The sequence below is a fragment of the Pleurodeles waltl genome, chromosome 4_2 (genome assembly GCF_031143425.1).
Source record: "Pleurodeles waltl isolate 20211129_DDA chromosome 4_2, aPleWal1.hap1.20221129, whole genome shotgun sequence".
Classification (NCBI taxonomy): Eukaryota; Metazoa; Chordata; class Amphibia; order Caudata; family Salamandridae; genus Pleurodeles; species Pleurodeles waltl.
In genome coordinates, this window is record NC_090443.1 from 913,195,863 (window position 1) to 913,212,372 (window position 16,510).

Consider the following 16,510-nt stretch of genomic DNA (forward strand, 5'->3'; position numbering starts at 1 on the left):
CCAGGCAACGACTAGAACGGAGCAGAGGGGGACGATTTCTCATGATATGTTTGGACTAGTCGGTTGCTAGGAGTCTTGCAACTGATCCTTGGCGTTCTTCCTCTTCATCCTCATTGGATGTGGTTTCCTGACGACTTTTTACTAGAAATTGACTATTTCTTTAAGGTATTTCCTTTTGACGTTATGACATTATTCTGCAAAGAAAGAGGACACAAAATGGACTGTTCTTATGTGATCGGGGCATGTGATACAGGTGACATGGTTTTACATGGGTACTGTACTTATTTATTGTGATTGGCTGCTGAATTTTTACAGTAAAGAGAGAGAAGCATAATCCTCACCTCAGTGTCCTTAATAGAAGTGAACATTCTTATTGTATAAACTAGAAATTCTTTTACTTTCTCCACCCACACCAAAAGATGCAGAAAGGGAGAATCAAATGTAGTTATCCCTTGAAACTTGCTGAACCTGGGAGGGAAACAAATGCCATCTTGGAAGTGCTCTAGGCCAGTGTTGTCCAACCTTTTTATCGCCGCGGACCGGTAAATGTTTGATAATTTTTCCGTGGCCCGCTTGTCCCATTGTGTGACAAGCGGGCCACGGAAAAATTATCAAACATTTACCGCCCGCCACAGTGGGGCGGCCCGGTGCCGATTGATCCACGGACCGGCACCGGTCCGCGGCCCGGGGGTTGGGGAACACTGCTCTAGGCGATCTTCTTGTGGGAATCGCTACTCTCCAGCAGAGGCTTGTATTTTCCAGGCACCACAAAGAAAGGTAACTTGGCTCAAGCCCAGAAAGGACCTCCCACGTCCTAATCCCCCTCATGCAGCTAACAAAACAAGGGAAGCCAGGAGCGCTGGCCCCCTTTATGATGCTAAGATGGGCTGGTTGGAGCTGCCTTACAGGATGCTCCTGCTGTGTTCCCACCCTATATATATGAAATAAATATGGAGTGATTCTATTATTCGATTTCATTTGATAACAACATTTTCCTGAATATGGATATTATGGCTTCTTTTTTCTGGCTTCCCAGGCAACGACTAGAACGGAGCAGAGGGGGACGATTTCTCATGATATGTTTGGACTAGTCGGTTGCTAGGAGTCTTGCAACTGATCCTTGGCGTTCTTCCTCTTCATCCTCATTGGATGTGGTTTCCTGACGACTTTTTACTAGAAATTGACTATTTCTTTAAGGTATTTCCTTTTGACGTTATGACATTATTCTGCAAAGAAAGAGGACACAAAATGGACTGTTCCTTTGTGATCGGGGCATGTGATACAGGTGACATGGTTTTACATGGGTACTGTACTTATTTATTGTGATTGGCTGCTGAATTTTTACAGTAAAGAGAGAGAAGCATAATCCTCACCTCAGTGTCCTTAATAGAAGTGAACATTCTTATTGTATAAACTAGAAATTCTTTTACTTTCTCCACCCACACCAAAAGATGCAGAAAGGGAGAAACAAATGTAGTTATCCCTTGAAACTTGCTGAACCTGGGAGGGAAACAAATGCCATCTTGGAAGTGCTCTAGGCGATCTTCTTGTGGGAATCGCTACTCTCCAGCAGAGGCTTGTACTTTCCAGGCACCACAAAGAAAGGTAACTTGGCTCAAGCCCAGAAAGGACCTCCCACGTCCTAATCCCCCTCATGCAGCTAACAAAACAAGGGAAGCCAGGAGCGCCGGCCCCCTTTATGATGCTAACATGGGCTGGTTGGAGCTGCCTTTCAGGATGCTCCTGCTGTGTTCCTGTTGAGAGATAACATTACCTCACTTGTACCTTACATGCCAATATAGCACCTGATTCAGGCAAAAGGCTCCAGATTTTTTAAGCCAAACATGGCTTTATTTTTGCTGTCTCCCACCTGAAATTTCCTATGCTTCAATAGAAGTTAATGGGGGAAATACATCCTCCCGGTTATTTTTTTTTAATCTCCCTCTTCTAAAATGTTGGCATGTAAGATATAGCCGATTAAGGGAAAGGCTTGATATTTAAGCCAAAAATTGCTTTTTGTAGCACCCTCCAAACAGCTGCTGCTTCAACAGAGGTCAGAAAGAAAATAAATTGTCTCAATTATTTTTTTAATCTCCCACTATCCTCTTCTACAGTGTTGACAAGTATGTTGTAATGACTGGGACAAAGGAGTAATTAGTTGTCATTGTCTCTGTCTCATGCGCGACCAAAACACTACAAAACAAACACGTCTCCTTTCAGTTTGCAAGTTTAATATTAGTACATACTAGTACATACATATCTGTATTTATGAGCCGCTGACTCACTTGAACCTGTCCGTGGATGAAATCACACCTGAAGCCCAAGTAAAATAAGTGACGATCTTCCTATACTGGGTAAGGAACCCAACTCTACAGCAAGATCGTATCGCCTCGACGTGCTACTACTTCTGTCTGCTGAAGCAGAGAAACGGCTGAGGGTTGCATCCCTGATTGGGCGAGCCTCCGGAAGAGCCGTTCGAGCTACCCAATAGGGCACTGCTCCAAAGACAGCTGAAGAGCAAGGGGAGGGGCGGGGAGTTCCATGAGATCCCAAATATTACACAACACCGCTTAATAACCGGGCAGTACACTTGATTAAATATTTTTATATATGTTAAAAAGAAACAACTGAGTTTGTGTAAAAAAAGAAAAGGCTGGTGTTCTTCCGGCCGCTGCATATTATCTCCTCCTCTTCGTTCATGGGTGCGAGAGTCTTTTTACTATGTTTATGTAACCTAGGACTCGTACACAGACTAGAGGAGGAGACGAGGATTTGAGTTTCCCTTGCAGGTAAGTGACCTACTTGCTGTGATTAGTGTCCCGCGACGATTTTAAAGAAAACATGGGAATATAGAAGTGAAAAAAGGAAGGGGTCACATTGCCCTCCTGATGTATAATTTCTCCCGTCCGCATGGTGAAAAGTGGGTGTTGGTAGAAATTCTGACTTACATAGGAACAGTCTTCTGCTGTGAGGGGAGCGTTTCCAGACGTCCAGGATTTGCTGAGAGTTTGCTATTTTTTTTAGGTTTTTCGAGGACCGGCCCTGCATTTTTCATTACGTTAATTGCATGTCGTGGTTTTGGATAGAAAGTTGTTGATTCTGCACACAAAAAAACAGTTTGGTATGCTCTAATATCCACAGACCTCTCGCATTTTTCAGATTCATACGCGAGTAGCTTATCCAGTACAGTTTTTTTTAATGTGCATTCGTTGATTTGTGGTTCTGATTTTATAATGGGCTCGACAGGACTACAAATCCCAGAATGCCAGGGAAAAACAAGCATTTAAAATGCTATGGGCCTCGGGTGTGCTCGAGTTAAAACTATTGGCGTTGTAAATTCCTAACTGGACTTTTCTTGCCACTTAAATTGAAATTGAAAATGAAAAGTAAATCAGTTGACCTAAGCAAGCTGATTCAAAGCACCATGGCCGCCATGACCATGTGCGCGAAGAAGAGACACAAAAATAAGTTTGCTCGCAGTCAAAAGTATACTCATTAGTGCAATTATCCATGTGACATGGGCAGTCTACGAGGTGGTAGCAAAACCACCGAAGGAGGCACAAACGTAAAGCATTTACCAGTGATAATAAAGGAATTTTGAAAGGCAACCCCAGGAAGGAGTGAAAGTGATAGGTGTCTGGTGGGTGTGGTGAAAAGCTCACAATACTTACAACAGGTCAAAGCGCTTGCGCTCCACCGAGTAAGACCGCTACTGTAGTATGGGCCAGGTGAACTTGAGAGCTCTATCCATTGGCCCCCTCTTGTTGTATTTTTCAGAACAGACTTGTTTTTTAAAAGTACTTAACAGTAGGTCACCAAAATGGATGAATGTGATAGTGTTATCACCCTGTTGCATTTGGATGCATGGAGAGTGTTAATGGTATTTCAAGAGAAACTTGTATATGGTCCATGTTAAGTTGCAGAACTCTAGTTTAGCATTCCTCAGGCTTTGTTCAGTCTTTTAAAGAACCACTTGACTTCCCTTGCCAGCACTCAATCAATCAATGAGGAATTTGTAAAGCGCACTACTCACCCGAGAGTGCGGGTCTCAAGGCGCTGAGGGGGGAGGGGCAGGTACTTAGGTGCTGCTACTGCTCGAACAGCCAGGTCTTGAGAAGTTTCCTAAAGGTAAGGAGGTCTTTGGTCTGCCGCAGGTAGGTGGGAAGAGTGTTCCACGTTTTGGCGGCAAGGTGTAAGAATTATCTCCTGCCGGTTGTAGTTCTGTGGACGCATGGGACGGTTGCGAGGGCGAGGTCAGCGGAGCGGAATTGCCAGGCCGGGGTGTAGAAGGAGAATCGTCTGTTGAGGTATTCTGGTCCGGTGTTGTGCAGTGCTTTGTGAGCGTGGGTGAGGAGTTTGAAGGTGATTCTCTTGTTGACTGGGAGTCAGTGCAGGTTTTTCAGGTGGTCTGTGATGTGGCAGTGGTGGGGGATGTCCAGGATGAGGTGTGCGGAGGCGTTCTGGATGCTTTGCAGCCTTTCCTGGAGTTCAGCCGTAGTTCCTGCGTAGATGTTATCGAGCGGGCCATGTAGATGCTGAAGTGGGTCCGGCTGAGGGATGAACCCTGGGGTACACCGCAGATGATTTTGGTGGCCTCTGAGCAGAATGGGTGGAGGCGGAGACTCTGGGTTCTGCCGGTGAGAAAGGAGGTGACCCAGTTCAGGGCTCTGTCACGGATTCCAGCATTTCTGAGGCGTGAAAGTAGGGTGTGACGGCAGACGGTGTCAAACGCAGCAAGAGGTCCAAGAGGATGAGGGCTGTGGTTTCGCCGATGTCCAGTATGGTTCTGATGTCGTCGGAGGCGTTGATGAGGGCGGTTTCGGTGCTGTGGTTGCTGCGGAATCTGGATTGGGAAGGGTCCAGGGTGTGGTTCTCCTCGAGGAAGCAGGTTAGTTGTCTGTTGTCAGCCTTCTCGATGACCTTTGCCGGGAAGGGGCAGGGAGATAGGCCGGAAGTTCTTGAGGTCCTTTGAGTCCGCCTTGGGTGTTTTGAGGAGGGCGTAGATCTTGGCGTGTTTCCAGATCTCCGGGAAGGTGGCAGACTCGAAGGAGCGGTTTATGATCTTCTGTAGTTGGGATGTGATGACGGAGCTTGCTTTGTTGAGGATGTGGTGAGGGCAGGGGTCAGATGGAGAGCCGGAGTGGATGGTGTTCATGATTTCGATGGTGTCGTTCATGGGGGTCCAGGAGAGCAGTAGGTTGGTCCTGCTGAGCACTGAGGTATGATCTAAGTGGGGGGTGATATGAATGAAGCAAACTCATTGTTTTGGAATGGTGGTCCATTATACCTATGGATCTCAGTCTGTACACCAGGTGCTGCCATCCAGCATCATCTCGAACCTGGTTGTTCCCTAATCTGCAAATGTGGAATGGAAACTAGCTCAATCTGGGGTATTTGCTGTAGTCATAAAATAGATGACATCTTTGTGGGTGTGTGTTCGAGGGATGTCAAGAAAAGTTAACTTATGGATTCAAAATTGTGGTATTCTGTATTAACATGTCATGTCTGCATTTCATGTCAAGTTTTGTAGTTCTTTTGTTGAAGTGTTTTGCTTAGGGCATCCTTCAGGTGTGTTCTATATTCTGCGTTCCTTCCTGAAATAAAAGTTGCCGGTTCAGCAGTTAACGAAGGATTGCAGAGTTGGAAGGATGCTGGTTGATGGATGGGCTGTGCTATTTGACGTATATCCTTAATAAATCATCTTTTTTATTCTGCAAAACATTTGCCTGGATTAATGAAGGCACTCCCCACTACATATTTGGTGATGAAGATGGCTTTCTGAGCATTTATGAGCCCATCGATATCAGTGACTGTGTTACTACCGACATGGATTCCAGAGGCAATATTGGGGAAGCCAAGTGCGACTAGTCGACACTAGAGCAAATCTTCAAGGATGCAAGAATGTGCCAAGCAGAAGTTATGCCTTGCCGGATTGCTCTGGTGAAACCACTAATCATCATTGAGCCTCGGCAGCTTTTAGGGGTTACCATTAAAGCAGCGTATCAGCGGTCTTTGCTAGCCTCACATGGCTGTCAGTCCATTGTGTTGCTGTCACATGATGTGGAAGCCAGGTGGGCGTCTGTAAGCATAGGCTGTGCATGCCACCATATTTGATTTCATCTGTCTGTATTGCTTACACAAGAAGCTGTTTGGACATATGGCACTTGAAGTAGAGTACTCGCTACCGGTAAATATTTACAGGCTATTTAACGTCTGTTATAATATTTTTGGATAAATACTTTTCCACAATTACGTCATTTGTCCAATCCTCTTTCCACAATAACTTGCCATGTCGGGAGGGGGAAACGTTCAACAACCTCCTCAATTTTTGGACAGTCGGGGCAAACCCAGATTGTAATGGAAACGCTGGGTCTGTGTTTAAAAAAATATTTGGTAGCCATTGATGGTACAGGCTACAGCCCGCTCGGAAATTGGCCATACTTTACAATTGTCTGGGCACGGAATGACAAAAGATGTTTGATTACCTGCCAGTAAAACAAACTTCTAGAGAGGAGTCAGGGCATGCTGTCAATTGGAATGTATTTGCGGAGGCTGAGCAAAGAATAGTGCAGCATTTTTCTGATGAAGCAAGCATTGTTTTGCAAAGGTTTAACTTTTATTCAAGGAAGCAATATGCTGGTGAAAATGTAGACTATTATGAAGCAGCCCTTAGAATCTTGCCCAACACTTGCAAATTCAAAAATGCAAAGGATCAATATTTAGGAGACCAAATTGTCTTGAATTGTTATTCTAAGAAGGTTCAGGAAAATAAATTACTTGGTAGCCGTTGATGGTACAGGCTGCAGCCCTTTTAGGAAACTGGCCAATACTTTACAGTTGTCTTAGCATGGAAGGACAAAAGATATTTGATAACCTGCCAGATATCAACCTTCTAGAGAGGAGTCAGGGGATGCTGATAATTGAAATGTATTTGTGGAAGTGGAGAAAGGGTTAGCACAGTATTTTTCTGATTAACCAAGCATTATTTTGGAAAGATTAACTTTTAATCAAGGTAGCAAGCTACTGGTGAAAACGTAGACCAGTATGTAGCTGCACTTAGAATCTTAGCTAGCACTTGCAAATTCGAGAATGCAAAGGAACAATAATTAAGAGACCACATTGTCCTGAATTGTTGCTATTCTAAGAAGGTTCAGAAGCATCTTCTTTGTTGCACCAATCCTACTTTAGAGGAAACTGTAAACATTGCAAAGGGTATTGAAAGTATTGTCTGGTCAAAGATATATTGACCAACTTTCCAGTTTTGAAATCTGACATTAATGGTCACAGATGCATAATTACAGTGGATGCAAGTGCTGTGGGACTGCTAGGTGCGATCTTATGCCAACGCATTGACTATAAAGTTGCGTTTGCATCTAGGGGGCTGCCTGAGATAGAAAGACTTTACAGCACCTTTGAAAGGGGGGCACTTGCATGAGCAATTGAACAATTCAGAACGTATAAGTGGAGAAAGCATTTTATTCTGCGCAGTGATCACAAACCAATAATATATATGTTGAGAGACAAAGGTACATCTTTACAACTAATAAGACTTCTTTACAAACTCCAAGAGTACAATTTTACAGTTAAATACATGCCTGGTAGCACTAATGCTAAAGTAGAGTGCTTATCTAGACTTCCAACTAGTGTACATGAATGGGTGCAAGATGTAGAGTTGTTCGGAAATGTGTTTAGTGGCTAGCATGGATGTTGTGAACAGTTTTCAAGGCACAGTAGCTGCTGAGGAATGGAACAAGGCGTGTGAGGCAAATATAATTTTGCAGAAAGTCAAGCAGTTTGTACAACAAGGATGGCCTCTTGTGAAAAAGGTTAAAGGACATTAATACTGTTTTGGTCAATTGGCAAATCAACTTGCTATTGAGGCAGGCATTTTATTGTGTGCTGGGAAATTTGTAGTGCCTAAAGGGTTAAGGTCAAAGATAATTGAGTTGGCCCACAGGGGGCACTCAGGAACCACAGCCCCTAAGAAGACTCTACAATGTTACTTCTGGTGGCACTGAATGAATAAGGATGTGGATGATTTTATCAGCTTATGTCAGGAATGCATTATGTCCAATAACCATTGGAAATTGAAATATACTCCCTTGATATCTCCTCCTTTGCCTCAGGGACCATGGTCTAAATTAGCATTAGATTTTGCAGGATACATTTTGGCATTACCTGACAAATCTAAGTACTTGATAGTAGTTATTGACTATCATTCAAAGTGTATATTTAGTGATTTTGTAGCTGAAGCTACTACTCAAGTGGTCATTCAATTTTTTTTTTTTACAAAATTGTTGCTTTGGAAGTTTATCCTGAAGAGCTGGCCGCAGATAACAGAGTCATATTGGTTTCGTTTAGGATGGAGTTATCAGATTACTAGAAGAGGGAATCCAAACTGCTTTGACATGAAGGGTGAATGTGAAGCATTTTATTCAAAATGAAGTGTGTGCCTAACGTAATATGCCTCACAGTGTTACAGGCGTGTCGCCTTTCGCCTTCTTGAAGGCAATCTTGTACGGGGTTATGTGCTGTGTGGTTGAAGGAAACCTCTTAAAGCAGCTTGGAAGACATAGTGGATTTGAATAAAACGAAATCCAAAGTGAAGGTGGCTCAGGAGTTATGAAGACATACCATGATACCAAGAAGCATGTGAGTGAGGAATAATTTGTGGATTCTTGGATTATGCTTAAAAGTATGAGACCTAGAAAATCAAAAGTGGAGTTTGACATTAATGGTCCATTCAGGGTATCCAGACTGTAATGTTAGAAGATGGATTTTGATGGGTAGAAAGTTTTTTTTTATTTTTTTTTTAAATGATTGTCAAAGTACTGTGGTAAGGGATAAGTTGCAACGACCAGGTGAATTGTTACTACCTCCTATATGTGATTTATTAAGGAGTGATTGTTCTTCACAATTGCATCCCATTACTACAGGTAATGACTCCAATTGGAGCGTGAAAGTGAACAAAGTGACAGTGACTTTACCTGTGCAGACTCTGCAGAGTGAGAAGGTCATTTATTCCAGTAATGAGAATTTCTGCAATAGCAATGATCGGAATAACAGCAAGAATGGTGTTACTACCAGAAGCAGTAGGCAGTCTAAACGACTTTGGCCCTCATTACGACTTCGGCGGTCTTGCAAAAAGACCGCTGAAGCCATGGGCGCAACAATACCGTCAGTGCTGGTGGTATTGATGGCACCCTATTTTGACCTTTCCGCTGTCCCAGTGGAAAAGTCACATCAACATTGAAGCCGGCTCATAATAGAGCCGGCGGCAATGTTGATGTGCAGTGGGTGCTGCAGCACCCTTCACGCATTTCACTGCCCGAAATGCACAATGGTGTTGTACCTGGGGGCCCCTGCACTGCCCATGCCAAATGCATGGGCCCCCAGGGGGTACCCGAGTCCCCCTTAACAGCAGCCTTTCCATGGCGGTGTTTACCGCTATGGACAGGCTGGCGGTTGGGAACTCATAATCCCCAGGGCAGCGCTGCCCTGGGGATTATGACCGCCTGGCGGAAGCCTGGCAGTATAGTGGAGGGGCCAGTGTTCCGCCGGCCACCAGGGTCGTAATGACCCCTTTAGTTCCTTGCATGATTTTGCTGTGCATGTTTTCTTTGTGTTAAAACATATTGTTTCTTATGTCTTGTATTATTCGTTTTTATTATTGCTTTGGGTTAATAAATTTTTTTAAAGAAAGGAGATGTGTGGTATTCTGTATTAACATGGCCCGTTCTGCTTTTCACATTCTGCATTTCACGTCAAGTTATGTAGTTCTGTTATTGTAGTGTGCAAAATGAATAGTGTGTTTCATATTCTGCATTCCTGCCTGAAATAAAGGTTGCCAGTTTGGCAGAGAGGAAGGATCGCAGAGTTGGAAAGACATTAATTAATGGGCTCTACTATTCGATTTATACCTTCATAAATTATCTTTAAATTCTACAAGAGATTTGCCTGGATTATTGAAGGCACTCACCACTAAAAAGATCCTGTAGATGGTGGGTCTTCTCTAGGACAATTTGTTTGCTTGCAATCTAATTCAGCCACACACCAAACTTTTCACCTGCTGGTATCACATTCCTGCTAGTTTCAGAATGCCTGCAACCAAGGTTGCTAGGCTACATTATGACCATCTCTTAGGAGCACGAGAAGCCTTTCCTCGTTTACAGATTGTTAGTTCACTTTGCAATTTGTATGATGCTTTAAGCATTCTGATGGCTTCCTTCCTGCTTTACTGTTAGTGTGTTTGACCTTAATAAGTAAACTTACAAGGGGACGGGAATAGGTCGATGTAACTTTTGACTCGCAATTAAGATGTTCTCACCATAGATCCAGTACATAATCAAGACACAATAGTCAATCATTTAGTAATCAATAACATCAATAATCAATGGAGTCAGTAATTGTTACGCACCAGGACATTTCAGTCGTGAATAACCACACATTTAGTAAAAGTTTAGAATGTTTATTTTCCTATATTAACAATGCTAAGGTCATGTAAAGTGATCTCAAAATCAAATGAAACACATACAGAAAGAACACTGGTTGTCCAAAGCGGCGGAAGAAACACAATCTAATCAAAGCTTGAACTACAACGCATTCTAAAGTTATGGTGAAAATCAATAATAAAGTCAACTGCATCTATGAAATGTAGTACATGTAGTTTAGCAGATAAATTCACCAAGCATTAGTCTCTGTCATCATAAGTGATTAGTGAGGGTCCTTAACTAACATCAGATTAGCATCAGCATGTTGGGCTTCATGCAAAACAATTTAGTAACACAAATTTGGAAAAACATCTAACTATGGTTCTCTCAAAATAGCGCAGTTGGTACCTACAAAGAAAAAGAAAATATGCATAGTCGATTGATGAGGTGTCGCATTCTGTAACACCTCATCAATCGACTTTGCTTGCCAGCAAATCAAATGACTCTTAATCATCTGACTAATTTCATGTCTCAATCCTTCCACAAATCTGAACACAAAATGAAGCAGGTCTTTTGCCTCAATTGTTTCTATACCACTGTAGTGCTTGAATACCTGCAACAATCTCTCATAATACACAAGAATCGACTCCTTTACTTCCTGAGCTGTCCTGTCAATCCTCTGCCAATCAATATTCTTGGGCTAAATTCTCAATTTCAGAAATTCAGTCACCTATAGTAATATTTCATTAACTCAGGAGACAGTGCACCTGCATTCTTGTCTCTCTGGCTCACTTGTTGGCCAATCTATACTCCTCTTACACTTGATCCACAAGTCAGCTGGAACCACTATCTCTAGTAATGTGTTCAAGTCTTCCCACAAACACTTCTCAAGTTTCACAAATCTGTCTGTCTGCTGATACCACTCTACTGGCTATTCTCTCAATTTTGGATATTTTTAAATGACAGAATGTTACTCCTGCTCCAAGGGACGTACCAAAATTTCCCCCTGCAATCTCTCTCATTGGTAAGATCTTCACTGGATCTTTATCCTGCTGCACATTTTCAGTCAACTCCAAAGAATCCCTTTTTCTCTTGTCTTTACCCATCTGGCTTCCCATTTGTCTGATGCTCCCCAGGTCTGAGCACTTTAAAGCAATTCCTTAAGGTGTGTCTTCATTCCGGCCGATCTCATGTGCTCAAAATCTTTTGTCTCAAAATCTATATGTAACTCCTTTTCAAATGCTTTGTTTTCTCCATCTCTTTGCCCTACCAAAGTCTGCTAATCTGTGATGCACTTTGCTCACCTCTCTTGTAATTATTTGGCACAGGTATCTCAATTCCGCCTCTGTAGGATTCTAACCTATTCACCCCCATAGCTCCCTCAATGAGCTCACCCGCTTCCAGGTTTAGTCTAGCATAATTCAAATACTCCTCTCCTTTAGGGGCACTCTGCAGGGTATTCAGCTCTGTCTAACCATTCAGTTAATTGCTGGGCTTTCAATCCTTGTACCAAACTGTTACTCACTTGGACCGAGAGCACCTGCTGTGCAACTGCATTCGGAGACTGCGGTGTCAATAATTTCAAGTTCTGGCTAACATTTGGCCCTGTCACTATACCTGGAAGTGCAACAATTGGGCTAAGGTTAAGCAATGATCTTGATCCGTCAAAAGGCTGACCTACAGGAGAGACTACTTGAACATGTTCATTATGTCCTCCCCTCATTAGGTTCTGGGACATTGCTCCCTGCTCTCCTACAGTTAGTTTTGTCTGTGTGAATAATGGTACAGCTGGACCAACAGTAATAGGTAGTGATATAGGATCCAGGGCTGCTCTGGCACCTACACTCTGTGAGAGAGTAACTCCCATATTCTGATTAATCATCGGAGTCATATCTGACTATGTCCCTGTCACTGGCATAAATCTTGGCATTACCCACGGCTGTACTTTGGGCAATAGAATCCGGGTCGGCTCAGTCTGAACCAGTATCAGTTTCGGAATCACCTGCTCTGTGGGCACCACTAAATTCTATGTTGTTTCCATAATGAGCACATCAGGATAAATTCTCTGAATCTGAGGCGGTTGCATCTGAGTCTGCACTACAGGAGTGGTAGGAACATTAGGACCACTTCGCACCGTATTCTATGTCAGGCTAGCATTAACCTGCACCGAATTCACTGTCCCATTAACCTCTGTCGGATCAACACCAGTACTCGGACCAGTCTCATGTACTGTATATGGTGGTGGTCGATCTCTCAATAACTGTGTAATAAACACGTCATCATCCGATTTCCTCCTCTACTGTTGAAGACTTTCTAGTCTCCTTGCTCTCGGATGGACTTTTTACTAGTTTTCCTAGTAGCTATCTTTCCTTCCTTCTCATTCTCCTGTGTAATTGCCGGAAACAACTTAATCCTTTGCAAAGTCTCCATTCTCCATGCTTTCTGAACACAATCCCATCTAGCTTCCGCTAGAGTCTTTTCTGCCTTTCTCATAGTCCTCTTGAATTTCAATTGCTGTTGCTGTCTGGCTACTAGCTTCCAAATCGCTAACGCCTCAAACTATCCTAGTCTCAGAAGTGGCTTTGATTCATATGGCACCATCTGTAAGTGCTCCACAACACTCAAAATAAACATCACATTTGTAGGAAACGCTAAGTTCCCATCCTTTTCTGTCAGTTTGCACCATTGCTTTAACCAAAGACATGGCGCAACACCTCTCTCTTCCATTACAATATAAGCTGGTATATTTTCTGGCGGTGTAACCTCCTCCACACTCGGTGTAATATACGTATCTCCCCTTAGGGCACTTCTCAACACTTTGAAAAACTTCATCTTTGCTATCTTTTTGTTATTCAAAATCAAACCAGGAAGTGACTTTTAATCCCAAGATTCCTTTCCCTTAGGTTCTCAACCAATTGCCTCTCACAGACGGCTGCCAATCCGTGTGCGACTCTTCTCACTAACTGACCCATCCCAGCGCGGCTCCAGTGACGTCACACTCTCACGTGCTGCGGCTGACAATGTCTTGCGGCTTGTCCTCCTAACCTCTAATTTACACAAAACGAATACAAAATATTGCGAGCACTAATCAAAACCAAAAAACAAATCTGCTGGTTTACTACAGGAAAGGTAACACAATCGCTTCCGAAACCTTACTGATTTTTCACTGATGGCTCTTTCTGCACTTACAGCTACTCCTTCTTTCTCGGTCTCCCAGATTCGCAAGCAGAATTTGACCCGCAAATTTTACTCTCAACTGATCAATGGGTCTGTCCTGGTGCACATAGGACTCGCCAAATCTCAGTCGAAATTTTCTTACACTCACTTTAACTCACACACACAGACTTTTCGACCACCCCCAATCAACCTACTACGGACAAATTACAACATAAAACCAAGTGACTCATACACTTTTTCAATATACTACGGAGTCTTAGACCAATCAGGGTACGTACATCAACAGCCACGTGGACAATTTTTGAGCACAAAGCGCCACACTTATATGAAGTTCGACTTCATTACTCTCACAATGCGGATTACGCACACTCCTACTACAACTTAATTTGGAGTACGCAGATGCCCTAAAATCCTCACAATTCACCTGTGATTTGCATAAGCTGTGCAAGCGCAACCGATTTCACTCACGCTATCACTAGAACGCCAGGAACATCCTCAAACAACCATTAGCAGGATCTGGGAAAGTCCTTTCTGGACTTAAGGGAACATCATTTTCTTTATAGTTATCATTATTGAAAAACAATATCCAAATATGAATAATAATGAACTCTCAAAAGGAAAAACTCATCAAGCTGCTACCATCTCTGGGAATACCTGTTACTGTGTACTGCATGTCTATGGTAAGCTCATAAGGAGAGGAATCATCAGTCTCTTACCATATCTGTTCTCACTCTGTACCGGACATCTATGGCAATCTCTTAAGGGGACTAACCATCAGTATGCTACCATCACTGTTAATGCATTTGACCTTAATAAGTAAACTTACAAGGAGGCGCAAATAGGTTGGTTAACCTTTTGACTCTCAATTAAGATGTTCTTGCCATAGATCCAGTACATAATCAATACACAATAGTCAATAATCAATTAGTAATCAGTAACCTCAATAATCAATGGAGTCAGTAATTGTCACGCACCATGACCTTTCATCGTGAATAACCAAACCTTTAGTAAATGCTTTTAGAATGCTTATTTCCCTATATTAACAATGCTAAGGTCATGTAAATTAATTTCAAAATCAGATGAAACACATACAGAAACAACACTGGCTGTCCAAAGTGGCAGAAGAAATGCAATTTAATCAAAGCTTGAACTACAACGCATTCTAAAGTTATGGTGCAAATCAATAACAAAGTCAACTGCGTCAATGAAATGTGGTTTAGCAGAGAAATACACCAAGCATTTGTCTCTGTCATCATAAGTCATTAGTGAGGATCCTTAACTAACATCAGATTAGCATCAGTATGTTGGGCTTCATGCAAAACAATTTAGTAACGCAAATTTGGAAAAACATCTAACTATGGTTCTATCAAAATAGAGCAGTTGGTACCTAGAAAGGAAAAGCAAATGTGCATAGTAATCACAGTTCGGGATATACCTATCCTCAGGGTGGATCAGCAAAGCAGAATCAGTCTACTTCCTCAGGACATCAGTTGATCAGCAAGGCATCAGGCTTCAACATCATAGTTTTTAAAATTGCAAAGTCATTAAGCATTAAGGTTAAGCACGTCTCTAATCAAGACATAAGAAAACAGTATCCTCTCAGTCAGGAAAAATATGGGAAGAATGACTGCATGAAGGCAAGGGCAGAATATCCCAGAATGTCCGAATGACCGTCTTCTCACTGTGCAGTGTTGCTATATTAAAGTTACCTAAACTATCACCTAATTTCCTATTGGTCAGTTAATCGTATATTCACACTGTGTCAAATAAAACTAATATACCAAATCTATGAATTCTAATATTTCTCCGTTCTCATATTGTGGATTGGTTCGTCTTACGATGTCCTCATCATCTGGCTTGGCAGGTAACAATATTGTTGCAGCTTCTACTGTAGTCAGTATCTTCATTGTTCTTGTCCTGGGAAAGTCAATCTCACATACATTACACATAAAATGTTGCATTAGCAAGAACATAATCTCCTAGTAGTCACACGAAAAAGCTCCTGTATGAGCACATCTAAACAATACAATAGACATTCACAGTTCAACTCACTTAGAGTCAGCTATTTTATTAAACGCTAAGAAATACAGCTTTTACATGAGGACTGGCAAATAGGCCAATACACTCACTAAATTAAGGCCTACAACTAATAAAGCTAAAGCTTAATTCATAACCCTCAATATGACATGTCGCTGCATTAGTCTGACATATATTCAATATTTCATAAGTATTAATCATTGATTAGTACATTTTGTTTAAATTGGTGGCCATTCTTTGTCAACACATTTTCAAATGCATGCATTATTTTTCTACATTATTTTATTTTCTACATAAACGTATTATTCAAAATACATAAACACTCATTAAAATGTTTTATTAAAACACCTGCGCTAGCAGTACCACTACTCTTTCAGTATGTTCATACATTCATTCTTCACTGCAGCCACCTTGGTAATTGAGAGACATTGGTCATGGGGAGTCCCAACCACTACGCGTTCTAGGTTTAGCAGGCATTGCTTTAAGTCAGTGACCACAATCTGCTCATATTCCTCAATCTCAGTCACTTAGACAGGCTCTTAAGCAGTTGTTTTTTGGTGTGGGGATTTGGCTGGCACAAGAGGTAATATGATTTGTTTGATCCAGGCTTATTACCCTTTTACTTTTTAAGTTGTAAAATCCATTTCTCTATCTGTGGAGGAAATTTTTATGAGGAGACTTGAATCAGCGGTATCAGGTTTTGTGACCTGTGAATACCTGCAAACATTTGCTAATAAGGTGAATGTGGAAATGGTGAGAGCCCCACAAGATCATTGTTATCCTCTTATCAGTATGAAAATGTGGTTCTGTGTTGTCTGTGAGCTCTTGCCCAGCATATGCAACGGGGTTTCATTAGGTATTTTCCT

The 16,510-nt window shown here is 42.2% G+C and overlaps 1 protein-coding gene across 4 annotated transcripts in view; it reads left to right on the forward strand.

Annotated features, from left to right (window-relative positions):
• The first annotated feature begins 2,539 nt into the window (after positions 1-2,539).
• The window catches only part of SPATA6 (spermatogenesis associated 6), a 196,188-nt gene continuing 182,217 nt past the window's right edge, over positions 2,540-16,510 (forward strand). For 2 of the 4 annotated variants that reach the window (XM_069232703.1, XM_069232704.1), the window contains exon 1: positions 2,540-2,789. The gene's annotated coding sequence lies outside the window, so the exon portion shown is untranslated. The remainder of the gene's footprint in view (positions 2,790-16,510) is intronic. The other 2 variants (XM_069232705.1, XM_069232702.1) reach the window with 2 other exon arrangements.